This window comes from Suncus etruscus, chromosome X (genome assembly GCF_024139225.1).
Source record: "Suncus etruscus isolate mSunEtr1 chromosome X, mSunEtr1.pri.cur, whole genome shotgun sequence".
NCBI lineage: Eukaryota > Metazoa > Chordata > Mammalia > Eulipotyphla > Soricidae > Suncus > Suncus etruscus.
In genome coordinates, this window is record NC_064868.1 from 36,013,839 (window position 1) to 36,029,736 (window position 15,898).

The following is a 15,898-nucleotide window of genomic DNA, read 5'->3' on the forward strand; positions in this document are numbered from 1 at the left end:
GCAGAATATGTCTGAAAGTCTGCTCTCCCACTGCAGTGATTACTAACAATATGCTTTAAGTCCTTAATTTTACCAAGTGTAAAATAGCACTTCAGTTTCTTTCTCCACAGGGGGCCTTGGAAACAAAGGGTGGATACCCTAATTTTAAACCTTGGTTGTCAATCATACTGGGTACCATTTATAGTGCCCATTATGTCAATGTCTTGATAAAATACTCTAATTAACCAATTTCTTTTTGTTTATGTCTTCAGTTAGGACCTAAAGCATATGATTATTCAGACCACTGGAACTGACAATGGCACACCATATGTGCCTATGCACATATCCCACTCATCAAATATGTCTTGGCAAATCGCTACATCTTTTTTCTCTCTTTCTTTGTTTCATTTTTATCTCTACTTCCCTCTACTTCTTTTTTCCCTCTGTCACTTACTCTTCTTCCTCAATTCAATCCATTGCACCATATTTACTTATTCTTCTTTTCTCTTCTCTCTTATTTTTTGTTTTTCTCTCCTTTCTCTCCTAAGCCATATCTTAACCAATTATTTATCTTTTCTTAACTCAATTATATATTAAGAATTTATAACAAGCCTGTGAGGGTCAGGCTCCAAGAACAAGCTAAGAATAGAACACTAACATCTGTCTTTATGTTGGCATGCTTTTTTAGACAGTGAACACCTTTCTGATTGCCAAATCTAAATTTTAAACAATCCATGCCTAAATTGTATATGACCCCTCTTCTATATTACCCCTATTCCCCCTTCAGAAATCCTTCTAGCCTCTTGTCTCCTAATCCTGATCCATTACCCTTCCTTATTTAACCCTCTTTACCCTAAGTTTTAATCCAGTAGGTATCGGGACCAAACTTCTGCATCAAATAAACTACCACCAAGCTTCCAAATTGAAAGGACACCTTTCCAGCCCAACATCACATGCCTTGTCAAGAAATTGCAACCAATACACCTGCTGATCCATGTTTCATGGTCCTCCTTCTTACTCTTCTACTCATGAACTCTTTCATGCCACTGACTCAGCTCCAGAAGTACCCCAGTCCAAGGACACATCCTCCGTGATTGCAAATAATTTTGCAAACTCATCAAGACACGATGTGTGATGAAAAAATGCCCTGAAATTCAACCACCACAAGAATATCTCAAAAGATTCAATGGGGAAGCCTATATTACCTTTATGTGTTTAATATCTCTATAATAATACCTCCTAGTTAGTTTATTCCCAAAAGTAGGTTAGCCTCATAAACAGCATTTTTCTTTAATGTCTTTTTTAATTTTTTTATTTATTTTTTCAATTTTATATCAATAGATAGATATAGATATACTTTTTTTCTCTTTCTCTCTCCAACCTCACTTGTTTTGGTATTCCTTGGTATAAAAACCTACAGGAAAAGTCTTGCCTGGGATAAGAGCTCGAATCAAAACCAGGGCACAGAGGTTGTGCAAACTATCATTCTTTCCCCCACATCCACTAGCAATATAATATTTCACCATACCCTTTTTCATAGGCACTCTAAATAAAGGGAAATATCATGCACAAAACAAGCTTTATCTATTAGTTATACGAATCCATGTTTTAAAAAATGTTGGGTCACCTCCCACCATAAGCATATGTCATATAGAGCCAACATAGACTCCCCGTGAGTGGACAATGACCATCTAATCCAGAACCCCAGATCCCAGACGTGGAACCAACACAGATCCCAGCAACACCACCAGGAACAAAACTCTTCCGGGTGATACACTGAATGCCATGCCAGCACCAACTTGCACCAGTTTTAACATAATATCCTGACATGAGGAAATGGCAACAACTTGAGCTAAGAGAGGGCTGCCACATCTAACGGTATGATGCAACCAGGAGAAATGTCATCCTTAGCCCTAAGAAAAAACCAAAATCATGATCTACAGAAGACTGACTTTAACAAATATAGTATAGACAGAACCTATCAAGGGACCAATGAGGAAGTTCATAGCCTAAGCCAAGACCTAGGATTTGTACTAAAACCAAGATCTAGTTTCAGATGTCTAACATTACAACTGCAACTGAGCAGAACTTCTGGAACTATGCTGAAAAACTATACCTTAGTCTCTGTCCTAGGTTCTGAACAACAACCAACATCATGAATTGCAGAAGACTAATTACAACAACAGTGATGGAACAGAACTCCTAGAACCATAACTAAAATCTCTGTCCTTGCCTTTACCCTATGACGTAGGCAAACAAGAAGATCTCCAGCTATAGAGGCGGGATGTCATCACACATACCTGAGTGGAAAGTTTCCTGGCACTATAAAAAGACATTGGGGTGTGTAAATGAGTGATCATGAAGCCTGTAGTTGTTCCCATGGAAGTATTCTTCAAGGGCGGTGAAACCTAGTATCTCTTAGTTTAAGGGAATTCCCACTATAATTTCCCCCAATATTTACCGTATCTATGCAAAAAAGAAGAAGAAGAAGAAGAAGAAGAAGAAGAAGAAGAAGAAGAAGAAGAAGAAGAAGAAGAAGAAGAAGAAGAAGAAGAAGAAGAAGAAGAAGAAGAAGAAGAAGAAGAAGAAGAAGAAGAAGGAGAAGGAGAAGGAGAAGGAGAAGGAGAAGGAGAAGTGGAAGGAGAAGAAGAAGAAGAAGAAGAAGAAGAAGAAGAAGAAGAAGAAGAAGAAGAAGAAGAAGAAGAAGAAGAAGAAGAAGAAGAAGAAAAGGAGGAGGAGGAAGAAGGAGGAGGAGGAGGAAGAAGGAGAAGGAGGAGGAGGAGGAAGAAGAAGGAGGAGAAGGAGGAGGAAGAAGAAAAAGAGGAGGAGGAGAAGAAGAAGAAGAAGAAGAAGAAGAAGAAGAAGAAGAAGAAGAAGAAGAAGAAGAAGAAGAAGAAGAAGAAGAAGAAGAAGAAGAAGAAGAAGAAGAAGAAGAAGAAGAAGAAGAAGAAGAAGAAGAAGAAGAAGAAATACAACTTCCCTTTAAAAGAAGTTGCTGGTCTGTTTTTGGTTGTTTTTTTTTTTTTTGGTTGTTTGTTGTTATTTTTCTATTTTTCCCCATCGCTGATGGTTTTGGCTTTTGTTTTTTCCTTTTTTTATTCTTTTTGTAATTTTGTTGATACTCCCTTATTATCTTTTGTTTCCTCTTTGTTTTATTACTTTTTCTTCTTTTTCCCCTTTTTTCTTCTAAATGGATATTTATAACACCTAGACGGACTCCTCTTAGTTTTTCTCTTTTTTGTTTGCCTTTTGTTCTTCCCCTGATGTTACAAAGACTGGACAGTCTTTGGTGGAAATAGAAACTGATCAGGCAGGAATACCAAATCCAAAGTTGATGACAGCAGAATCGATACCCAATATACAACAAGCTATACAAGGGGGTAACAGTTTAACTAGCATTATGGGGGCAAAGAAGGGAGATGTGGGATACAAGCTGGGAACAGGGTTGAAGGCAGGACAACACTGGTGGTGGGAATGCCCCTCACTCATTGTCACTATGTGCCTCAAGTATTTCTGTGAAAGAATTTTAATTCACTTCGACCACAATAAAAAAATATATGGGACACACTATTAGCAGAAATTAAAGGAAAATTCTATATAAACTCTCTGTCTCGCTCTTTCTCTGTCTGTATCTCTCTCACTATATATGTACATATATAGCAACACAGGCCTATGTTTTGAAAGAGGAAATTGACCAAATAAAAAGCTTAATGGCACACACCTTAAGTATCTAGATAAATCAAAGACATCAAAGACAGTAAAGACATCAAAACACAGGGAGAAGAAAATTATTTTTAAAAAAGGAACAAAGGGGTCAAGGCAATAGCACAGTGGTATGCCATTTACATTGCACATAGCTGATCCAGAATGACCCTGGGTTAAATCCCCAGCATCCCAGATGGTCCTATGAGCCAGGAACAATTTCTCAGTGCATAGCCAGGAGTAACCCCAGAGAATCACCAGTTGTGGCCTCAAAAAAACATAAAATTAAAAATAAAACAGAGCACAAAAATCAACATAGAATAAAAGGGAAAAAAGGCCATTGATTTCTGTGTATTAATTTTATGGCTTGCTATGTTGCTATATGCATCAATTGTTTCTAAAAGCTTTTTGATAGAATTTTTAGGATTTTCTAAGTATAGTATCATGTCATCTGAGAACTGTAAGAGCTTGACTTATTCCTTTCCTATCTGGATTCCCTTGATATCTTTTTCTTGCCTAATCAATATAGCAAGTACTTCCAGTACTATGTTAAATAGAAGTGGTGAGAGATGACAGCCTTGTCTTGTACAAGAGTTTAGAGGGAAGGCTTTCAGTCTCTCTTCATTGAGGACAATATTTGCCATTGGCTTGTGATATATAACCTTGACTATATTAAGAAAGGTTCATTTCATTACCATCTTTCTGAGAGTTTTTTTATCAAGAATAGGTGTTAAAGCTGATCAAATGCTTTCTCTCCTTCTATAGATATGACCATATGATTTTTCTTTTTCTTTTTGTTTATATTGTGTATTATGTTGACAGATTTATGAATATTAAATCATCCTTGCATTCCTGGGATGAAACCTACTTGATCATAGTGAATGATCTTCTTGATAAGGCATTGAATTCTATTTTCCATAAGTTTATTGAGGATCTTTGCACCTGTATTCATAAAGTATATTGGTCTGTAATTTTCTTTTTTAGCTGTATCTCTGTCTGGTTTTGGTATCAAGGTAATATTGACTTCATAGAAGCTGTCTGGAAATGTTCCCGGTTTTTCAATTTCATGAAAGAGCCTGGCCAGGATTGGTAGTAGATCCTCTTGAAAAGTTTGAAATAATTTATTAGTGAATCCATCTGGGCCTGGGCTTTTCTTTTTGGGGAGACATTATTACCGTTTTATTTTCCTCAATAGTGATAGGGGTGTTTAGATATGTTACATCCTCCTTTTTAAACCATGGAAGATTATAAGAGTTCAAAAATTTATCCATTTCTTTTGGGTTCTCATGTATACTGGCATCAAGTTTCTAATAAAGTTTCTGCATTCGTCAGAAGAGATGAAGTCATGAAATTTTCCTATACATGGATATATATGGAATCTATTAGGCTAAGTGAAATAAGTCAGAGGGAGAGAGATAAACACAAAATGGTCTCACTCATCTAATGGTTTTTGGAAAACAAAAAATATGTGTGTAATGATTCTCAGAGACAAAATAGAGGAGGACTAGAGGGTCCAGCTCTCGACATGAGCTCACCACAGGGATTGTTTAGTGCAGTCACAGAAATAATTATACTAAGTACTGTCATAAAAAATGTGAATGAATGAGGGAAGTAGAAAACTTGTCTAGAGTACAGGCCAGTGTGGGGTGTGGAGGAAGGACACTTGAGATATTGGTGATTGGAATGTTGCACTGGTGAAGAGTTTTTTTACATATATAAAAAATCAAAAAAGAAAAAAAAGAAAAGATAAAGCCTCCCAATGCTTACCACAGGCTGTGTTCTTTACACTGACTGCATAGAAAGAGAAGGTACAGTAAATGCTCCCCATATATACCTCAAACTAAGCCATTTGCCTGGTCTGTATTGTGAATGGGGAGACAAAAAAAAAGAAATAAAAAGAAAGAAAGGAAAAATGCAAAGAATAAATGAAATGAGGAGCTCTTTTTTTAAAAGAATAATCAAGACAGACAAACTGCTGTCAAGACTCACAAAGAAAAAAAATGAAAAAATTCAAATAAATGAAATCACAAACTAAAGGATAAAAAAATATGACAGAACTTTAAGGAAAATAATACATCACTTGGCTTATTATGAACAACTATATTCCGGTAAGTTAGAGAACCCAGATAAAATAGACAGATTTATGCAAAAATACCATCTCACGTGACTTAACAAGAAATAATTATAAAACTAAATAAGCCAACCAAAGGCAAGAAAATTGAAACAATCATAAAGAAACTCCCCATGAAAAAGAAGACCAGAACTATGTGGTATTACAAGCTAATTTTATCTAACATTCAGAAATGATCTTCTACCATTGATCCTTAGATTCTTTAAAATATCACAAAGAGAGGAATCCTCCCTAATTTCTTTTATGAAGAACATATCTTGCTAATTCCCAAAGTTGACAAAGAAACAACCAATAAGAAAAAGTAGAGTGAACTTCGCTGGATCTCAGATGCCAGCACCCTTCTGCCTCTCTACTCTGCTGTCCTGCATTTTCGGCCTGATTTCACCCTGGGTGCGGCTCATCAGCCAGCCTGCCTTCCTGTGAACTTTCCGGGGAGTCTGCCTTCCCGTGAGCCTTCCGTGGAGGTGAGTCGACACGCCCAGAAAGGGAGGAGCCACTGAACTTCGCTGGATCTCAGATGCCAGCACCCTTCTTCCTCTCTACTCTGCTGTCCTGCATTTTTGGCCTGATTTCATCCTGGGTGCGGCCCATCTGCCAGCCTGCCTTCCTGTTAGCTTTCCGGGGAGTCTGCCTTCCCGTGAGCCTTCCGTGGAGGTGAGTCGACATGCCCAGAAAGGGAGGAGCCACTGAACTTCGCTGGATCTCAGATGCCAGCACACTTCTGCCTCTCTACTCTGCTGTCCTGCATTTTTGGCCTGATTTCATCCTGGGTGCGGCCCATCTGCCAGCCTGCCTTCCTGTGAGCCTTCCGTGGATGTGAGTCGACACGCCCAGAAAGGGAGAAGCCAGAGGAGCACGGTTGCTCCGCTCCCCTTCGCGACGGTGCACAGCATTTAGCCGATGAATACAATCACAACACGTAGAAAAACACGCAGTACTAGTGTGACAATGGGGAAACAACACGGGCCAGTGCCAGACATAGAGAATGAAGATGGCAACTCTGATGACTTGAACATGACCAACCACCTAGTCAGTCTCTCAGATAAGGAGTTTAGAGTTGCAATATGGAACATGTTCAAAAAACTCAAACAAAATATAGAAGAGAAAACTAAAAAGAATCAGGAGAATATGAAGATAGAAATGAGAAAACTCCAAACAGAAATTTCAGATCAAATAACAGGTCTGAGAAACTCAGTAGATGAATTGAAGAAAAACATGTTTGAGATTTCCCACAGGTTAACAGCAGCTGAGGATAGAATCAGTACACTGGAAGATGAGATACATAACAGTTACATACAGCAGAAGAAATTGGAAAAAAGCCTCAAAGCAAATGATCAAACAATGGAAAAATTACTCAAAGAATAGGAACAGATGAAAATAGAAGTCTATGATAAGATCAACAGAAACAACTTAAGAATCATTGGAGTCCCAGAGACTCAGGAAGAAAATCTCCAGGAAGAATCAACAGTGAAGAACATCATTAAAGAGAAACTACCAGAGCTAATGAATACATGCGATCAAATCCTGCATGCCCGAAGAGTGCCAACTAAAAGAGACCCCAGAAAAATTACCCCAAGACACATCCTAGTCACAATGACGAATCCCATAGATAGAGACAGAATTCTGAAAGCAGCAAGATCGAAAAGAGAAATTACATTCAAGGGAACATCCTTGAGATTTACTGCAGACCTGTCACCAGAAACACTCAAGGCCAGAAGGCAGTGGTGGGACATAGTGACAAAACTCAATGAAATAAATGCTTCGCCTAGAATACTGCACCCAGCAAAACTCACTTTCAGGTTTGAAGGAACAATACATAGTTTCACAGACAAACAACAGCTCAAAAACTTCACAGACTCAAAACCATTCTTAAAAGAAAAACTGAACGGCATACTTTAAGACAAGGCTGACCAACAGACACACCAAACTTTAATATAAAGATGGCACTAACTCCCAGGACAATTCTTTCTCTCAATGTCAATGGACTAAATGCACCAGTTAAGAGACACAGAGTGGCTAAATGGATCAAAAAACTCAATCCAACCTTCTGCTGCCTACAAGAAACGCACCTGAATAGTCAGAACAAACATAGACTCAAAATAAAAGGCTGGAGGAAAATCATCCAAGCAAACAACACCCAAAAAAAAGCAAGAGTGGCCATACTAATATCAGATGATGCAAACTTTATACTTAGGAAAGTTGTAAGGGACAAAGATGGACATTTTGTATTAATCAAGGGATATGTACAGCAGGAAGAAATCACCCTCCTAAACATATATGCACCGAATGAGGGGCCAGCAAAATATTTAATACAACTGTTGACAAATCTGAAAAATAATATCAATAACAACACAATAATTGTGGGAGACCTCAACACGGCATTGTCAACACTAGACAGGTCAACCAGACTGAAACCCAACAAGAATATACTAGACCTGAGGAGAGAAATGGAAGATAGAGGCCTAGTAGAAATATACAGGACACTCCACCCCCAGAAGCCTGGATACACATTTTTCTCTAATGTACATGGGACATTCTCTAGGATAGACTATATGTTAGCACACAAAACATACCTCCATAATATCAAGAGGATAGAAATTTTACAGGCTGCCTTTGCTGACCACAAAGCCCTGAAATTATATATAAACTACAAAGGGACACAGAAGAAAAATTTTAACACCTGGAAGTTAAATAGCCTCATACTGAATAATCAGTGGATCCGAGATGAAATCAAAGAGGAAATCAAAACCTTCCTGAAAACAAATGACAATGGAGACACAAATTATCAGAACCTATGGGACACAGCAAAAGCAGTACTGAGAGGAAAATTTATAGCTTTGCAAGCACACATCAGGAAAGAAGAAGGGGCATACCTGAATAGCTTAATGACGCAGCTCATAGAATTAGAAAGTGCTCAACAAAAGGATCCAAAAATAGGGAGGCAGAAGGAAATAACAAAGCTGAGAGCAGAAATCAATGAAGTGGAAACCAGAAAAACCATCCAAAAGATCAACGAAAGCAGAAGTTGGTTCTTTGAAAAAATAAACGAGATTGATAGACCACTGGCAAAACTAACAAAGAAAGAAAGAGAGAGAAAATTGATAACTCGTATTAGGAATGAAAAAGGAGAGATCACTACTGATATGGTAGAGATTCAAAGGGCAATCAGAAACTACTTTGAGAAACTCTATGCCACTAAAAATGAAAACCTGGAAGAAATGGATAAATTTTTGGAATCTTATAATCTTCCACGATTGAATGAAGAGGATGTAGCATATCTAAACACACCCATTACTATTGAGGAAATTAAGAAAGTAATCAAATGTCTGCCCAAAAACAAAAGCCCAGGCCCAGATGGATTTACTAATGAATTCTTTCAAACCTTTCAAGAGGAACTACTACCAATCCTGGCAAGACTCTTTCATGAAATTGAAAAAACAGGAAAACTTCCAAATAGCTTTTATGAAGCCAACATTACCTTGATACCTAAACCAGACAGAGATGCTACGAAAAAAGAAAATTACAGACCAATATCGCTGATGAATGCAGATGCAAAGAACTTCAACAAAATCCTGGCAAATAGGATTCAATGCCTCATTAAGAAGATCATCCACTACGATCAAGTAGGTTTCATTCCAGGAATGCAAGGCTGGTTTAACATCCGTAAATCTATCAACATAATACACAACATCAACAGCAAGAAAAATAAAAATCACATGATCATATCAATCGACGCAGAGAAAGCATTTGACAAGGTCCAACACCCATTCTTGATCAAAACTCTCAGCAAGATGGGAATGGAAGGAACCTTTCTCAATATAGTTAAGGCCATCTTCCACAAGCCAGAGGCAAATATTGTCCTCAATGGAGAAAAACTGAAAGCCTTTCCTCTAAATTCTGGCACAAGACAAGACTGTCCTCTCTCACCACTCCTATTCAACATAGCACTGGAAGTACTCGCTATAGCGATTAGGCAAGAAAAGGATATCAAGGGAATCCAGATAGGAAAGGAAGAAGTCAAGCTCTCACTGTTTGCAGATGACATGATACTCTACTTAGAAAACCCAAAAGACTCTACCAAAAAGCTTCTAGAAACAATAGACTCATATAGCAAGGTGGCAGGCTACAAAATTAACACACAAAAATCAATGGCCTTTCTATACACCAATATTAATAAGGAAGAAATGGACATTAAGAAAACAACTCCATTCACTATAGTGTCACACAAACTCAAATATCTTGGAATCAACTTGACTAAAAATGTGAAGGACCTATACAAGGAAAACTATAAATCTCTGCTCCAAGAAATAAGAGAGGACACGCGGAAATGGAAGCACATACCCTGCTCATGGATTGGCAGGATTAACATCATTAAAATGGCAATACTCCCCAAAGCACTGTACAGATTTAATGCGATCCCCCTAAAGATACCCATGACATTCTTCAAAGAAGTGGATCAGGCACTTTTGAAATTTATTTGGAACAATAAACACCCTCGAATAGCTAAAGCAATCATTGGGAAAAAGAATATGGGAGGAATTACTTTCCCCAACTTTAAACTTTACTACAAAGCAATAGTTATCAAAACAGCATGATATTGGAATAAGGACAGGCCCTCAGATCAGTGGAATAAGCTTGAATACTCAGAGAATGTTCCCCAGACATACAAACACCTAATTTTTGATAAAGGAGCAAAAAATCCTAAATGGAACAAAGAAAGCCTCTTCAAAAAGTGGTGTTGGCACAACTGGGTAGCCACTTGCAAAAAATTGAACTTAGACCCCCAGCTAACATCATGTACAAAGGTAAAATCCAAATGGATTAAAGACCTCGATATCAGCCCCAAAACCAGAAGATATATAGAACAATACGTAGGTAAAACACTCCAGGACATTGTGGCTAAAGGCATCTTCAAGGAAGAAACTGCACTCTCCAAGCAAGTGAAAGCAGAAATTAACAGATGGGAATATATTAAGCTGAGAAGCTTCTGCACCTCAAAGGAAATAGTGCCCAAGATACAAGAGCCACCCACTGAGTGGGAGAAACTATTCACCCAATACCCATCAGATAAGGTGCTAATCTCCAAAATATACAAGGCACTGACAGAACTTTACAAGAAAAAAACATCTAATCCCATCAAAAAATGGGGAGAAGAAATGAACAGACACTTTGACAAAGAAGAAATACAGATGGCCAAAAGACACATGAAAAAGTGCTCCACATCACTAATCATCAGGGAGATGCAAATCAAAACAACAATGAGATACCACCTCACACCACAGAGAATGGCACACATCACAAAGAATGAGAATAAACAGTGTTGGCGGGGATGTGTGGAGAAAGGAACTCTTATCCACTGCTGGTGGGAATGCCGTCTAGTTCAACCTTTATGGAAAGCGATATGGAGATTCCTCCAAAAACTGGAAATCGAGCTCCCATACGATCCAGCTATACCACTCCTAGGAATATACCCTAGGAACACAAAAATACAATACAAAAACCCCTTCCTTACACCTATATTCATTGCAGCACTATTTACCATAGCAAGACTCTGGAAACAACCAAGATGCCCTTCAACAGACGAATGGCTTAAGAAACTGTGGTACATATACACAATGGAATATTATGCAGCTGTCAGGAGAGATGAAGTCATGAAATTTTCCTATACATGGATGTACACGGAATCTATTATGCTGAGTGAAATAAGTCAGAGAGAGAGAGAGAAAAACGTAGAATGGCCTCACACATTTATGGGTTTTAAGAAAAATGAAAGACATTCTTGCAATAATAACTTTCAGACACAAAAGAGAAAAGAGCTGGAAGTTCCAGCTCACCTCAGGAAGCTCATCACAAAGAGTGATGAGTTTAGTTGGATAAATAACTACATTTTGAACTGTCCTAATAATGAGAATGTATGAGGGAAATTGAGAACCTGTTTAGAGTACAGGCGGGGGTCGGGTGGGGAGGAGGGAGACTTGGGACATTGGTGATGGTAATGTTGCACTGGTGATGGGTGGTGTTAAAAAAAAATATTGTTATTCAAAAAAAAAATAAAAAAAGAAAAAGTAGAGACCAGTCTTGCTAATGAACATAGATAAAAGAAATACTTAACAAAATCTTAGTAAACCAAATCAAACAACACATCAAAAGAGTATACAGCATGACAAGTGAGTTTAATCCCAGGGATACAAGGATGGTTCAATAGATGCAAATCAGTCTACATCAGGGGTCTCAAACTCATGGCCTGCAGGCCATTTGCTGCCCTCCGTACAATATTTTGTGGCCCTGCCCTAGAGGAATCTTTTTTTGTTTTGTTTTGTTTTAGTTGTTTGGTCACACCCCCCAATGTTCAAGGCTTACTACTGACTTTGCACTCAAGGATCACCCTGAATTTGCCTCCTGCGGCCAGCAGGTAAATTGAGTTTGAGACCCCTGGTCTACATCATATACCACATAAATAAAAGGAAAAATAAAAACCATATGATTATATTAATTGACGCACAGAAGGCATTTGCTAAAATCCAACACCCACTTATTATAAAAACACTCATCAAAATAGAGGGAAAGGAACCTTCCATAAGATAGTTACAATTATCTTTAAAAGCTCAAAGCCAACATTATCCTTAACAGCAAAACCTTCAAGCATTTCCACTAAGGTCAGGCACTAGGCAAGGTTTTCCACTGTCATCACTATTACTCAACATAGTCTTAGTAGTTCTAGCAATAGCAATTAGAGAAGAGATGGAATCAAATTAATTCAAATACAGAAAGACTAAGTAAACTATTTGAAAAGGATATGATATATATTAAATGCCTTAAAATATCCTGAGTAAAGCTCTCAGGAACAATAAACCAATAAAGAAAAGTGGCTACAAAGTCAATACACAAAATACTTTAGAATTCTTTTATACAAATGATGAGAGGAGATAGAGATCAAAAAGTCAATACCATTTATATAGTACATAAATATCAAGTAGTTAGAAATCAACCTAACAAGAAATAAAAGACCTACACCATGAAAACTTCAAAATTCTTCTGAAAGAAGTTGAAGAGGACCTAAGGGATTGAAGGAACATTCCATGTGTATGTGTAGAAAGAATTAAAATTGTCAAAATGACTATCTTACCTAAACTACTATGTATATTCTATGCAATCTCTATACAAATAAAGACATAGTTTTTAACTACATAGGACAATCAGTTATAAATTTTGTATGGAAACACAAAAATACCTTGATTAGTTAAATCCATATAGTAAAAAAACAAGAAAATGTCATCTGTTTACGAAACTGAAGCTTTATTATAACAACATAGTGAACAAAAGAGCATAGAACTGAAATAAAGACAGTTTTAGATCAATGGGTCAGAATAGAATATACATTGACATTGTCACAAATATAGGTCAACTAATATTTGACAAAGGAGCCAAGAATTTGAAATGAAGCAATGACAATCTCTTCATCAAATGGTGTTGGAAAAAATGGATAACCACGCGTAAGAAGTTAAAGATTGTTCCATACGGTGCTGGAGAGATGGCATGGAGGTAAGGCGTTTGCCTTGCGTGCAGAAGGTGGCAGTTTGATCCCGGCATCCTATATGTTCCCCTGAGCCTGCCAGAAACGATTTCTGAGTGTAGAGCCAGGACTAGTAACCCCTGAGCGCTGCCGGGTGTGACCCAAAAACCAAAAAAAAAAAAAAAAAAGATTGATCCATACATCATAACTTACACAAAAGTCCACTCAAAAATTAAAATCCTTGAAATCAGATGCTAATCTATAAATATTTTTGAGGAAATCAGAGAGAACTTTGAGGAAAACAGACAGAATATTCCAAACCTCGAAAAAGTTTTTGATGATAACCTCAAAACAGTTTTTGATGATAGAATGCCAATGTCATGAGCTATAGCATCAAACCTTAATAAATGGTACTAAATCAAATTAATAAGTTTTATATGGAAATAGAAAGATGAGCTAAAACTAAAATAATGCTGAGTTGGAAAAAAATTGCACTCAATATATGAGATAAAGTTTTGGTATCTAGGAGATATAACTTATTGACAAATATTAGCTCCAAAAAACAAAAAAAATTAAACAGTAGGGGAAGAAGTGAACAGAAACTTCTCTAAGGATGACCAACCAAAGGTCAATAGACAAGTGAAAATATATTTATCATTAGGGTAATCCAAATCAGGATAACAATGAGGTACCAACTTTCACCAGGGACGATGGCACATATCAAACATAATGGGTCCAATTTTTGTTGGCAAAGATGTGGTTAGAAAGGAAATTTATCCAGTGCTGGTGGAAATGTTTGTGGACCTACCCCTATGGAAAACATTATGGAGGGTTTTCAGTAAACTCATAATTGATCTGCCATATGAGTAGACAACCCCTCTCTTGGGTATTTATCCCCTTGACAAATAAATATTTATCCAATAGTATGTATGCACACCACTATACTTTGCAGCACTGAATACAATAGTTAAGACCTGGGATCAATCTAGATGCCAATTGACAGATGAGTGGATCATGAAGATGTGGTACATATACTCAACAGAATACTACATAGCGGTTAGAAATAATACAGTCAGGCAATTTACAACAACATAGATGGAGCTAGAAGATATTATGTTAAACAAAGTAAGCCAGAAGAAGGAGATATACAGGATGACATCACTTATATATTATTAGAATAACTCCATGAAGCAACACAATGTTCTAAATAGTAGTTAATTCAAACACTATAGGTGCCAAGGTTTAGTGAAGGAAACAAATCAAGTAGAAGGAGAGAATCACAAAACCTTTATACTACAAAGCAAACTGCAACAATGAAAATACTCTTTAGTTTGAACAGTTGTCCAATCAACTTCTCAATACAAAGACCTATAATATTAGAATGTTTTTTCTACAGAAACAGTTGCAGAATATGATTGGAAGCTAGAGCCTTCTACTGCAGTGCTCAATATCCGTAACTAGTGCCTAAAATTTATTTATGTGTGTATATATATGTATTTATTTATGTATATAACTCTTCAAATTATTTGTCCACAGGGGTTCTTTATGATATAGATTGGACACCCTAATTTCTCATTTCAGTTCTCTAACATATTAACCTATTATTATTTTTTATTGTAAGAATTTATTCAAGAGACAAAATGAATTAACATAATGAGGTAAACTAACATAACATAATATAGTAACATAACATAACATATAATATAATTAATATAATATAATAATACATGTATGTCAAAGAACGTTTCTGATTAAAACACAACTTTTTTCATAATGGCTTACATATCTTTCTTTTTTTTTTTTTTTTTTTTGGTTTTTGGGCCACACCCGGCAGTGCTCAGGGGTTATTCCTGGCTCCAGGCTCAGAAATTGCTCCTGGCAGGCACGGGGGACCACATGGGGCGCCGGGATTCGAACCAATGACCTCCTGCATGAAAGGCAAACGCCTTACCTCCATGCTATCTTTCCGGCCCCATATATCTTTCACAGTAGTATTTTAGGTACATGTTAACATTGAATTAGGGGAATTTCCATCATCAAATATGTCATCCCCCATCCCACTTCCCTTTCTACAACCCATATACCCTACCATCACCCCCCGGGCTGCTACAGTAGATGGACCCCTCTTTGTCTGGCTAACTATTAGTGATCATATATCTGTTTGGTCCTGGAACTCTCCCTTGTTTCCCCCTCTATTTAAGAGGCAGAGCTAGATAAATAGAGATATGTGGGTTTGTTTGAAGGAAAGAAAAGCAATAGATTGGGGTATAAAGTAAGAGAAAAAAATAAGTCAAATACGCTTAAAATAGGTCAAGTCCCGCTAGAGGCTTCCAACCTGAGTTTGAGAGAAGATGTGAAAAAGGTAATTGAAACACCATAATACAGAACGAAATATCAAATTAAATAACCAGTGAGCACTACAGCAATAAAGACAAGCACCACACAATAGTCTCGGTTCTGAAATCAAATCATGCTCAAGTGCAAAAAGAAAGATAAAGATAAAATAAAATAAAATAATATTGGAGACATCAACTTCAATCTCTACACCAAAATAAAGACGTCAAAAAAATCGA

The 15,898-nt window shown here is 37.2% G+C and overlaps 1 non-coding gene across 1 annotated transcript; it reads left to right on the top strand.

The window, feature by feature from the left end:
* The first annotated feature begins 5,431 nt into the window (after positions 1-5,431).
* LOC125999789 (small nucleolar RNA SNORA51) lies at positions 5,432-5,564 on the top strand. The gene has a single exon (XR_007492259.1). It is a non-coding gene; the product is annotated as a small nucleolar RNA SNORA51 (small nucleolar RNA).
* Positions 5,565-15,898: the final 10,334 nt, after the last annotated feature.